A 14256-nucleotide genomic window follows, 5' to 3' on the forward strand; every position below is an offset into this window, starting at 1 on the left:
ATATTCAACGCTTCGCAACTCCCTGATTACATTCTCTGACATTGGGGAGAAGGTGGGGTCAGCACCCACAGTCCAGAAACTCTGAACATTTGAGCATATCTTGATTTATATCTTGATTTAAGGATTCAAAATAATTAAGAATTTCCTACATCCCCTTTTCTATACCATTTGTTGAAGCAGTACCTGCCACATCTCCTCTGTTATGATGGTGGAACTAATATCTGATGTTACCTTTTGATTTCTGGTTTGGTTTTCACGACTTCCAGTTTGGTCACTGGACTGAACGTCTTTTGTTTAACTACTGGGGGTTTTTTAGGGTCCATATACCTGTTACAAATTTCAGAGATATTCTTTGAATCTGAAGAGAGCTCAAAATTTCCACCTTAGTTTTTAGGTCTCTCTTGTCCCCCAATCCACTTATTTTGAGTAGTTCATCTCCTTTGCCAGCTTTACGTTCCTATCTCATCATTTAGGACATTTATCCTCATGGTTAAATGGCAGACTTGCCAACTCGCCTTTTATAATTTACAATTGGACTTCTTTCCTCAACTTTTTTATTTCTCACTGTGGTTCTCCAGGTACTTACTGCAAGAGCCTGTGTTTACACTTTAACATCTTGGAGGGATTTTTTTATTTCCATCCTACTATGTGTTTAGTTTGTAGGAATGATAGTACCTCTCCTGTTTAAAGTATTAACATCTGTGAGGATTATTCAAGTATCTGGTGGTGACTTCTGAGAACACCACTACTAATATTTTTAAAGGTAAGCAGCTGAAATTACCCATATATCAAAGGAATCTCTAGCCACAGTAAATATTATTTAGGATGCCTCTGTTTCATCAGCTCGAACTCCAGACCAAAATTTTTCTAATGCCATTAACTTTGATACACATGGATTCAGACTGTCATTATACATGGAAGTAATTCTGATTTTATTGATGGAATAAGATCTTGAAATTGTTATGGGCACAACTGTCACTGAAATACAGTGCTGCCCAACCATTTTTACTGTGTGGCTATTTAGATGAGTTGCACTAAGAGTCCATGTTTTGAAGATCATTACTTAAGAAACTCTTATTTTAAAAAGAAAGTTTATTTACAACCCCAAATAGGTTGAAACTCAAGGGCAAATTCCCAGTCCTTTTTCTATCCCCTATCCTATCTTCACCTTTTAATTTCCAGAAGCAAATATGGTAGGAACAATATTTCACTAATCTCTTTTCAGCTAACTTTATTTGGGATAACATTTCTAATGTTTATTGTGTAATAGCATTTACAATTTTATGAGGAGAATTATGAAAATAACAGAAAACGCATACTAGGAAGAGAATAGGAGCCATTACACAAGAACAGAGCATCAGTGTCATGCTTACATGTTTTAGTTTGGTTTTGTCTTTTCACATAGAGACTCAAGGTAGTTAATATTGCATAGAGAGGTTAACAGATAGTTTCTACCCTCTGGGATAATAATCTTTTCAGATATCTATGTTCTGAGAGTAAATGAAATTTTGCTTACTATTCAAACAGCAACCCTCATTCAACAAAAATGGAAAAGAACTTCACTGATTTATAATTAAAAACTTGTAAACTAATGTATTAGCAAGAAGTACCTGCTAATGACAAGAAGATTCCATACATCAACCCAACAGAGCAAAACAGAGATATTTACTATCAGTATAAAATAATAATAAAAAAAATTCAGCAACAAATTCCCATTTTTACAAATCCTATAATAATCTACACTCAACTACATTATGCTAGCTAGCCAATTTTGTCATCATAACTTGTGTTCTGTACCCCTGTGATCAAGTTAACGTCAGAGGTTTAATAAGAGATTTCTCTGATGGAAGTATTAACCAATTTTTCATAAAGACATCATTTCTAAATTGTAAGGGCTAAATTGCATGTATTATGTCTGTACCGGGGAAATAGCAATATCCTGGCAGAAGCAAATAATAGTAGTATATCCCCTGCAGTTCTTGCACAGCCTTCCAAAAAGTAGAATAGATACTTCAGGATACATATCTGTTTTTCAGATACTCCATAAGCATCCCAAGAAGAAGAACCATAGTTGTATAGCTGTGAAGTAGCAGAAGCGTCAGTACTCACTCTGGTAGCTCTGCTCTACTTCTCTGAGAGAAGTCCTAAGAAAATCAGTGTGCTGGAAAACGAGTTTCTTAGGAAATGTCTCAACTAAAACTGTTCCCTAAGGACTGCTTCACAGACTAGAAAAAGAGAAGGCAGATAAAGAATCAAATCTTGTCCCACTACACACCAAACCCCTGATGTGAAAACTCAGCTTTTTGAGCAAGAATAGCTATTTTTTCCACATGCATTCAATCCATGGTTCTTTGTCAGAGTTCCTGTGAAGATTAGTAATACTCATTACAGTGTGGGCCCTTATCCACTGAGACACTGACATAAAACCAAACTGGTTTCTTACAGCATCCCCCAGCTATCTGCTTGTAAGCACTTTCAATTATTGCTGAAGGTTGAACAATCCCCATAAATGTGCTTTCTGAGTTACTGATTTGTTAGATGCTTGACAGAGCCAATGGCAAGTCACAATGCAAAGTGTCACAAAAGCAGAATATTTACTAAAAGCTCCCTATTTCCTAATTTCTCATAGCCCTTGACGATTTAATACATAATCATATTTTGACTGAATTTGCTGTAGCTTTGTTTCAGACTCGTAGAATCATAGACTCATTTAGGTTGGAAAAGACCTTTAAGATCATTGAGTCCAACTGTTAACCTAAGCACTACCAAGTCCACCACTAAGCCATGTCCCTAAGCACCACATCTACATTTTTAAGTACCTCCAGGGATGGTGACTCTACCACTTCCCGGGGCAGCCTGTTCCAGTGCTTGACAACCCTTTTGGAAGAAATTTTTTTCCAATCTAAACCTCCTCTGGCGCAACTTGGGGCCATTTCCTCTCATCCTATCACTTGTTACTTGGGAGAAGAGCCCAACACCCACTTCACTACAAACTCTTTTCAGGCAGCTGTAAAGAGATAAGGCTAAACTAGGCTAAACAACCCCAGTTGCCTCAGACGCTCCTCATAAGACTTGTGCTCTAGTCCCTGCACCAGCTTTGTTGCCCTTTGGACATGCTTCAACACCCTGATGTCTTTCTTGTAGTGAAGGGCCCAAAACTGAACACAGTATTTGAGATGTGGCCTCAACAGTGCCAAGTACAGAGGCATGATCACTGCCCTGGTCCTCCTGGCCACACTATTTCTGATACAAACCAGGATGCCATTGGTCTTCTTGGCCACCTGGGCACACTGCTGGCTCATGTTCAGTTGCTGTCAACCAGCACCCCCAGGTCTTTTTCCTCCAGGCAGCTCTTCAGCCACTCTTCCGCAAGTCTGTAGCATTGCATGGGGTTGTTGTGACCCAAGTGTAGGACATGGCACTTGGCCTTGTTGAAGCTCATACAGTTGGCCTTGGCTCATCGATCCAGCCTATCCAGGTCCCTCTGCAGAGCCTTCCTACCCTCAAGCAGATCAACACTCTTGCCCAACCTAGTGTCATCTGCAAACTTACTGAGGATGCACTTGATCCCCTCATCCAGATCATTCATGAAAGTATTAAACAGAACTGGCCCAACACTGAACCCTGGTGACCACCACTTGTGACTGGCCACCAACTGGATTTAACCCCATTCACCACAACTCTTCGGGCCCAGCCATCCAGCCAGCTTTTAATTCAGTGAAATACATTTCATGCAAGCCATGAGCAGCCAGCTTCTCCAGGAGAATGCTGTGGGAAACATTGTCAAAGGCTTTACTAAAGTCTAGGTAGACAACGTCCACAGCCTTTCCCTCATCCACTAAGTGGGCCACTTTGTCACTGAAGGATATTGGGTTAATCAAGCAGGACCTGCCTTTCATAAATCCATGCTGACTTGACCTGATTGTCCTCTATGTGCTGTGTGATAGCACTCAAGATTGACTCATTAACTCAAAATTTCCTTGCTGCACACTGTTAAGCAGTAAACTATAGTTACTTCAAGTTTTACATTGTTGTTAGTTACACTTTAAACTTTACTACAATTAAATTAAAATATGAGAAGTAATTGCCTAAGTTTATTTTAGATCCTCACTAAAGAAAGGTATCTAGCTTCTTACTTTTGACTTGTTACATTAGCAACTGATCTTTGCTTTAAATCTGTATGATATTCTATAAATAAGGTAGATGGTTGTTCAAAACCATAGTTTTATTGCCTAAGAGAAGGTGGTTAAATCAGCTGAAATAATATTCAACTTAATGTTTCACCACAAGTCCCAAACTGAGAAATAAACTCTTAGATATACACATTAATTCTATTCAAAATTTATGACCCTAAAACAAGTTTGCTATGAGTGTCCTTTAAACAGTTCTTTCAGCATACTATTTATTAAAATAAATTTAGATAGCCAGTACTATATAACTGAAGGTGCAATGGGTAGAGCAGGATATCAAATACTGTCAGTTTTGGTCACGTCACTTCTTCCACTGCAACATTTTCCTGCTGTTAGGTAGTTCTGATAAGTCTTCTTACTCAGTCAGTGGCTAGGAACGTTTTTAAGGCATCCCAGACAGGCTTGTTTCTTTCACTTCCTTTTTGTATTCCTCAGCTCTCAGCACTGTGATTAGATAACACAGTTTCTTTTCTGTTTATGATTCCTCTGATGATAGTTCCTACCACCCATTTTACAGTTTGTAATGCCTTCATAATTTTAGAAGCCCTTTTTTTTCTGAAATTACATCCAGCCTTGGTAACTGTGCAACAGATTTTTTTGACTGAGTTACTCATTCTTACTACTTTGATTTTTTTAGGTCCCAATATTTTATGATGCCTGCTATTGTAATCATTTTGTTTCTCTTTGTGTAAATGCTGCTCAGAGTTAAATGCTAGTCATTATTTGGGACTTTGCTTTCCTTTTGCCAGTGTTTGTCACCAGCATCCACTGTACTGCTTGCTCAGCTTTGATTGTCTAGAAAGAAGTCAAATCATTGAATCTTACATTGACATCCTTAAGAGGTTTTGTTGACTTCTACATGCAGGATCTCCACCAGCTCCTGTGAAATGTAACACCATTCATTCAGAGCTGCAGAATGACTATCCAGCACTGTGAACATTTGCCCATGGCTATCAGAGGTTTCTCTAACTCTCCCAAACCTTGCCTTTAATCCTTTTCTAAAGTTTTTATTTGCAAACTAACCTTTCTTTTAAGGTGACTGAGGCCATCTCTGTGAGAACAGATGCTGGCTTTAATTTAACATGCATTTAGAGCTAATGGCAATCACATCTGCTATAGCTAATGTTTGCTACCAGCTAGCTGCTTGCATTTTCCGTCCTCTCTTTTAGTCAGTGTACTGCCTGATTTTCATTTCAGTTTTATCCACATTCAGATTTTGTCCTTATTTTAAACTCCTTGTATATATGCAGTTCTGTTATGTTGAAGTCATCCAGATGAGCTGCAGCTTCACTGCCTTTTTCTTGTTTGGCATTGACATTCACCTGTATTAAAACCTTTTTGTTTTGTTTTGGCTTTTATGATTTCACTTGTCTGAATTTTATATGACAATTGTTATGTAAACCTCCCCTGACTTTACGGAATTGCTTGCATTTTCCCAGAAGGGTAGTTGGTGTTCTTTGTTGGTTTCCAGAGGATGAATTTGAATGTCTCATGCTGGAGAAAACAGCATTAATCTTCAGCTCTACAGAGACCTCTGCAAGTGATTCACTTACCAATTGTTTAAAATAACATGGCTTGGTAGAGGAAATGTTTATATAACATCTGAGATACACATTACTCCTAACTAAATTAACATTTAAAGATTGATTCAGGTACAGTTAATTGACAAAACAAAACAAAGCAAAACAACAAAACCCAAAACCTAGAATATTAAGTAAAAACACTTCAGATGTCTATTATATATATTTATTTGGATAATGGACATTTTTTTAACATTTTGGATGATAGCCTAGTAGATTTCCTTCATACATTTGCAGTATCTGAGCTAAATCAGGTAAGAATTTGGTTCTCTACATATCCATTAACAGAAGGCAGTGAGTTTTATAAAGGAAGTAAAGGTATTTACTTGGTCAAATCCCCTGAAATTCCATGGCAATAAGTAAAAAAAATATTCAAAAAAAGGCCACAGAAACCCATGGAGAGGGCTTTAACAGTATTATCTCTTGAAATGCAAGATGTTTTTGAAAGAAGATAAGTAATGCTTCACCAAATATTTTCAGAACCATTTGGAAAGTGGTATCAGGACTTAAAGAAACTCCCTTGATGTCAAGGAAATTCCAGCTCTTTTTCTCTTGTCTTTAACCTTTAACTGTTGGCAGATTCAATATTTTTCCAGTCCTTTATACTTATGTACTAAGAGTACATAACCTTTGACTGTCCCCCAATGTCACCACACAGTCTTGCCTGTTATTCCTCACAGTATCTCCACAACCTTATCTCAGGGACTGACCCCATCTCTCCTAAATTCCTGTTCCTTTCACCTGGATGCCTTGCCTGTTCCAGCTTCTCCTCATCACATATTTCATGCCATCTCTAGAACTCAGCTTGTCCATGCTTATAATTCAAAAAAATCCCCTAACACTTTTCAGAGACCTTCACTGGCTTGTTCTTATCTTTGTTATCATACTGAAGTTGTGCCCATTGTCTGCTGGGCTGGGTATGGTTTATCCTCTTCCTGCTTCCATGCACCTTAGTTTCCTACTCTGTACCCATTTTTATGTAAGTCTTATTTCTGTTCTTAGAAAATAAAAAAATCTGGAAATTGCTGTACATTTTCCTTCATCTCAGTCCTGCTCTTTCTGCCAGTGGGTAGCTGTTCCACAGAAACATGCTAGATGGATTTTAGGACAGATCATGTTCTGACCTTCTCTATATTGCAGTCCTTAACATTCATCTGCTTACTCCTGACTGCTGGTCTCAATACTGGGATACGACTATACCAGTGATAATGCCAGTCAAAATTTAATGGCATATGTAGTGAAGGAAACTCTTCAGGAAACATAGGCAAAACTTGCTAACCTAGAACACAGAATAAGGGAAACTCTGACAAACCATGGGATGTGGTTTCAGTTTTCTTATCCATAACTCTAAAACGACTCAGCAATAGAACTACTGTATGTAAGATCTGTTTTCTGATTCATAGCCATAATTCGTAGCCATTGCTGTACTCTTCTGTAACACAATTAACAGCCTTCTGATTGCTGCAGGTCTCTCATTTCCTACTGCTCCTGTATTGCTACTTTACAGTCCTCCAAGCATTGTGCAGTTTTATTTGTAAAGTGGAACAGAGGCATAGGGTTTCTTCAAAACAAGCATCTAGCCAGTTGTTCAGTGTCCTTCAACAGAAAGGCAAGACCCCAGAAAGCAAGGTACATTCCCTATATACCCATTTTTTATAACAAAATATTGGAGCAGATTCACCATTATCAAAACCTTTTATCAACAGGAAATTTGGTTCATTTTCAATGAGAGCAGCAGATTCACCAACCTACTGCTTCCATGGTAATCATCACTGTTACACCACCACTCTTTAATTGCATCCTTTTTCCAGATTTTGAGCTGTTGATTGAATTCTGTCAAGTTACAGACACACTGTGTGAATTTAGTTTGTGATGATACAGCCAAAGACTGAATCAAGGAAAACACTCATAGCAATAGAGTCCTACCTGGAATTTGCTTTCTGTTTTTCTGAACTCTTATAGCAGACGTTTAGAGACGTTTGGTGAAAAGTTGAGGGCTAAGTTCCAGATGCCCATCTGAAACTTTATTTGCTTCCTTTTGAAGCCTTAAAATGGAACTGAAATTCTGTTTCCCCAGCCTCTATGATATTTCAAACAAACCAAAGGGAAGACAAAAACCAATTTTCTAGAAAGTGCCTGTCTTCTTAAACAGACACCAAACCTAGGCACGGGGAAGCTATTCAAGGAATGTTTACAGAAATCATTTGAGACTTATTTTGAAGCACTTCCCCATTCCAGTTAACAACCCAAATGATTTGAGAACAGCTTCCTTCACTGTATTTATTACTTGTACTTCTGATCTCAATAGGAAGAACTGTGAAGATATGCATTTTGTTTTGGTTTGAGTTTAGCAATAGTGTAGATCCCAGCAGTCCTGCTTTTGCTGGAGCCATCCCACACAGGCCTGCCAGCAGTTCCACAATTGGGTTAAATACCAAAGTTGCGGATCAGATACACAGCATAAAGCAGAATATAGCTCTACTGATCCAATACTAACAATAGGAGTTTGCTCCCTGCACTCCAGGTCAAAGAAAGTATGTCTTCCTGGGATAGCCCCACAGGCCTTGCATTTTGACCTGCAGGACATTAAAATGAAGACAGACAAGAACAGGAAGGAGGGAGTGCATTTTAGGGATGAATCCCTCTTGGAGGGACCCCAGTTTATTTGCTTCTCCCGTGGCTAACTTAAGCATCTCAAGTGGTCTCTCAATTATCTTCTTGATTGCACAGGGAAGTGTTTGTCTTTTAAGACATTCTGGATAAAAATTATATATCAGAAATGATATCTTGGGTTTGACTCTCTAAATGAGTAATAGTCCACCCCTGCACAAAATACTACAAATTGCTGATCTTTTCTGGTTTTTTTTTTCAGTCTGGAAGTTGTTCTGGACAAAGAGTTAAAACCAAGCAGTACCTGTAGAAACACACACACACCACACTTTGCCACTCCAGTTAAAGACAACAGTAAAGCAAAAGCAAAGGAAGAAGCAAAGAGGAAAGTCTTGCCACTTGAAGTGTAGAAATTGCTATAAAGCCATCAGCGGTGACAAAGATTGCTTGTTCTTTCTTTTTTCACTATATTCCTGACAGCTTTTGGGGAACATCAACATTTAGTCACATCTGGAGAGTAAGTACAAAAAGGTCTCTTGATGCAAATGAGTTGCTCAAATGCATCAGCTAGGAAATGTCTCATCCCATGTCCTGCAAATGGTAAGGAAATCCCTCAGGCACCATATCATGTATTATTACACTCTGTTTTCCAAAATCTGTCTTTGTGATTGGCCTCAGTTCCTATATCTAAGTACGCAGCTGGTTCTGTCATTCAGCATCACACTTGTTACTTCTGAAGAGACCTAAATAGTTACATCTGTTTCTGCATGAAAGCTCCCTCTTGCCATCTACTTAGAGCAGCCCAGATTCATGTTAGTATAAGAATCCTCTGCAACAACTTTACCTAATACCACTTCATTGTCCCATGTGCAGTCACAGAACCAGCTATGAGGAAAAGGCCAACCTACATTTCCTCACATGCATGGCAAAAGGAAAAAGATCTCCAAGGACACAGGCAGGCAGGGAAGCAGGGTCCAACTCATGCCTGCAGCTTTCATGGTTTCCATGTTAATCTTCCTTTTTTTGCCATGAATTGTCCTGCCCCACTGCAAGGAGTGAGCTCATAACACACACTTTTTCTAAGCACAGCACAGTGAGCATATTTCCCAGCCCAGAAGATCCTAAGCAAGAGTTTGAGCAGTAAAGTGTGTTTATGCACCTCCGCAGAGTGTGCGTCCTGTCTTGCCTTTCATAATCTTGCGATGGTAAGCAGATTTTCTCCATTTGCTTGTTCTGTTAACATCTCCTACTCTAACTTCCCAATTTTGGTATCCCATCCTGCATACTGGAGGGCATTTGCCTCAGAGTAAGTGTTATTTACCTTGCATTGAGATACAGTATGACTTGAATTACCTCCCTGATTGGATCACATCTTTACAGTTTCAGGAATTTGGATTTTTTAATAAAAACCCACTAGTTTATTGTGGTTAAAAAATTGTTCAGGCCTTACTGATGATTTAGAAAAACAAAACAAAAACAAAAACCCCAAACCTTAAGGGTTTTCTATGGAATTTTATTACTTACACTATTTAATAAATACTGAAGCAATTCTTTTTAAATTAGTTTAACATAATGTATATGAAAAATGTGCAGAGTAGCAGTTGTCCTGGTAACATTAGCACAAACATTGTCTGCTGCAATCCAGCACAGAATATGTGGACATAACAATTAGGAACCATCTGGTGACCTGCCACTTGGTGGTACAGGAATGAAATTTCAATTAAGGTTTATTATCGGAAAGTGTAAGTGACAGCTCCCACTTGAAACCCCAGAGTCGGTAAAATGTCCAAAGAAAAAGAAGGATGGCACCCAGTTAATGGGTTGGATCACACTGCTTGATTACATACTTTGTAAGTGATGTGCTCCCTTCCCATGTTCTTGGGTATAAATTGCTTATGCAGTTGGATTTTTAAGAAGAACTGGCCATATGGCAGGTAAATTGGGAATTGCACTGCAATTTACTGAGAACACAGCAATACAATAGATGAGTCAGTCATTTCCCAGGTTTGACAAGCCAGGATTGCATCCTGTGCAAGATAAAAACGAAAAGCTCAACTGGAAAATTGTATTCTAACACTAAGGCTATGGCAGCTAGCACTGCATCTATGATCCGCTTACCTGGAGCTGTGAAACAAAACTCAGAAGTGGGAGAAAACTTCTTCTCTGCCACCCCAGTGCTCACCCCTTACTATCAGACAGTGATTCAGGTGGTGGTCTTCAGGATCCCAGAGCAAAACCATCAACCCATCAGCAAGTTTCAAAAGAGAGAGATTATTAATGGAGTAGCAAGAGCAGACTAAGTATTTTAGCTGTGAAATACATTCCCATACTAGATAAAGAAGCCCTAGATTTCCTGTCCTCTCTCAGCCACTGAAAACTATTATTGCTATGATTGTTTTCTTTAATACTTAGTGTGTAAGGGTCTGTAAAAAAAATATCTGTCACCTCATCCTAAAATGCTTCAACTTTCCTATATTACAATGAAATTATAGTCCTAGTTCTGTTAAAGAAATCAACTCTACAACTACTGTCCCATGAAAATTATTACAGATCTCAATTTTGTAGTCAAGAAACCAATTTATGATACAATCACAGCACCTGGAGAAGATCTGTTCTGCTTCAACCAATCTCCAGTTGCCTAAACCAAAATCAAAATTTACAAATAAGAAAATCAAATCCAGATCACGACACACTGCACTTTGTTTGTTCACAAACAATTCCACAGACCCACACTGCTGAAGAGAGTTACAGTCTCAATCTCAAGAATTTCTCCAGTGCACATTCACAAATACATGGATACTTTTGAGTTTGCAACATTAACCATTAACCTTAAAGTATCCACCAGATTAAAAAGGAAAGTAGAGGATTTCTCTATGTTCACTTTGAAGTTTCAGCAATTCTCCTCTTTTGGCAAAGGTGGCTGTGCAGACAGAAATCACTGCCATCCTCCACACAACCAAAACAATATGGCTTTTAGATTCATTGCACAAGTATAATATTGGTTATTGTTTATATTTATGCTTTTTTGGCACTTTATATTAAGTAATGTATTTTTCACTCATAAAATTATTTCTCACAGTCCCTATGTTTAGTAAGGCAGCAAGTTTTGTACGAATGGAAACTATTATCAATGTTGAAAAACTCTAACATAAATTGAGTCTGCTCTCAAATTCAAGCAAACATCAGTAGCATAATCCTATTCTCAGAGTAAGCTCTGCTTGGAAACTAAATGGCCAAAGTGTTCCCAAGGGCAGCAATTAGTATTTTAGCCAGTGGAATCATTTGGGGAGACTCTTGTAAATTTAATGAATTCCCCAGTAGTCGATCCATCATAGTCACTAATACCCTGGCAATACTGCTACTGATAATGTTGCCAATATATTATAACCCCTTATTTATTGCCTTAAATTTTAATTCAATGAATTCTGCATGTGAACTCTTCTCAGATGGTGATACTTTGTGCTAATGCAATCATAGATAGGCCATTTGGGAGCATAACAAGACCAAACTTGGTACACTTGGCAGGATGTCACTGGGAAGCCAAGACATTTCTCATCCAAGCTTCTTTTCTTTATCTCTTACCTCCCTAATACTTGTGCCTTTAAACTAGAACATAATTAGATCCACCCCTTCTGGGCTTCATTTTATGGATTAGAGAAAAGCACAGAGGAGAGGTCTGAATGAAAACTCAGGCTCCCTATGTATTCAGCCAGCTTTTCCATTAATATGGAAGTGCTGAATTCAGCAGTGATACAGAACTACATATGATAGTGCTTGAAGGACTCGGGACTTCATACAACTCATACGCTTGCCCTTAGGCAAAAATCAACTTGTAACTACATCATTCCTTACAGAATTTTGTAATCTTATTTTATAAAAAACACAGTAAGAGAGATTATGCATCTTCCTCAGGCAATATGTTCCAGTGCCTAATTATCCTGAATGTTACAAGTTTTTCCCAATGTCAAATCCTCATGTCCTCTGATACAATTTAAGCTTATTTCCCATCTTATATGCTACAGACAAAGAGAATAAATTATTCCCTTCCTCTTTAAGGAAGCTTTCTGTGTACTAAAGACTTGCCTTTCCTCTTGATTTTTCTCTGGACTAAGCAACCACAGATCTTTCAGCCTTCTCTCACTGGTCATTCTTGTTGCTTTCCAACTACAACCATACACATCTTCCTTGAAATACAGTACCCTGAGCTGTACACAGTCACTGCAGTGGAAGTCTCCCTACGACCTACTGGATAGGAAAGAACTACCCCACACACCTTTCAGTCTCTTCCTGTTTACTATTATCTGCAAGTGTAATACACATCCTTCTTCTTTTATCAATTAGCTGTTAATGAAAATATTGAGCATGCCCAGAGTCATAGCAGACCCTTACAATGCCTCACTACTACTTATTTCACTTTGTCAGTGACCCATGGAGAACTATGCACTGAGAACACAAAACCAACCACATGCAAAGTTTTACTTCTAGAGCATGTTCCCCAGATTATTTGCAGAAATGTCAGAACTCATGACATCTACTAATTCACCTCTATCCAAACAGACTGTTACATGATCATAGAAAAAAAATAGATTAGTCTGATATAATTTGTCCTTGACAAATCTGTGCTGGATATTACTCATTTCTTTGTTAACTTCCAAGCACTTAAAGGATGTTTATGTGATTATTTGTTACAGCATTTTTCCTCTTGGATTTCAAAAGGAATACACTTAGCCAACGTGTAGGTAATCAGTAGTAACAACAGTCTGGCCAGAAGAAACAAACGATGAGTAAGGGAACACAACATACCTCAGTAGCTCATGTCTATAAGCAGCCAACACTCTAATAGATCAAAGTGCAGTTGAATAGAAAAAAAAAAAGAGCTTTAAGTGACACTAAAGAAATCCTTTATGTTCCTTACTCATCTTTACTCACTGTTAAGGCAGACTACCAGAACACACACAAACTTAATAATGATAGCATTAAACCATAACTGTGTGATCAGTGTCATTCAAATCCCTGAACAACTTTGCCTTAACAGGACTTAACAAAACTACACTAACAAGACAAGCAGTTCAAGATGTTCTAACGAGAAGTATTTACATTAGTCAGACTAGAAACTGCATTTCCACTAAGTAGAAATTGCATTTCTATGTAGGCTGGAAATGACTTCTGGTACAGATTTCTCACCGTCAGTGCTTAGGAAGAAGTTTTCTTCCAGGTGTACTCAGGAAGAGCATTATCATCATCTGCGAAGCATCGGGCACCGGCTCTTGTGGGCAACAGGAGAGCACAAATCAGAAATAAATGCAAATACTTATGGGGACTTAGTACTTGGGATTGGTCAAAAAAAATAAACTAAGCAGGGCCAGAGTACAGAACTATGCCATGGTAAATGAAAACCCATGCTGTTTAACAGCCTGTACCTCAGCAGCTGGGCTTTAGTTGCATCCAGCAGCTCTGTCCCGTGTGTGCAGGCTTGGTCTGCGGGACAGCATGGGCTGGGGGCAGTTTCCAGGAAACAGACCATATAAGACCATCCCTGTGTGGAAGAAAAATAATGTGATAATATTGAAGAGGTCACAACTCTGCCACTTGATGATGGGCTGGAAGATAGATCTCAGCCTGATGTATTTACTATTTTACAAGTAGCCTTGCAGACCAGCCTGGAAACAGGGTATGTCTCTACTCAATCCATCAGTGCCATCTCAATGTTGTACTTTTGGCTTAACCTGGCAAGCAGCTTGCTCTCTGGCTTACCACATCAAAAGGCCAGGCTAGGCCTAGGGAAAAGGACCCAAACCCCTACAAGCCTTGCTTTTGGATCCTAGGGCAGGCCTGGTAGGGAAGCCCAGCTCCGTTTTTCCCCATCCAAGAACAGC

This window comes from Mesitornis unicolor, unplaced genomic scaffold (assembly GCF_000695765.1).
Source record: "Mesitornis unicolor isolate BGI_N332 unplaced genomic scaffold, ASM69576v1 scaffold17731, whole genome shotgun sequence".
NCBI lineage: Eukaryota > Metazoa > Chordata > Aves > Mesitornithiformes > Mesitornithidae > Mesitornis > Mesitornis unicolor.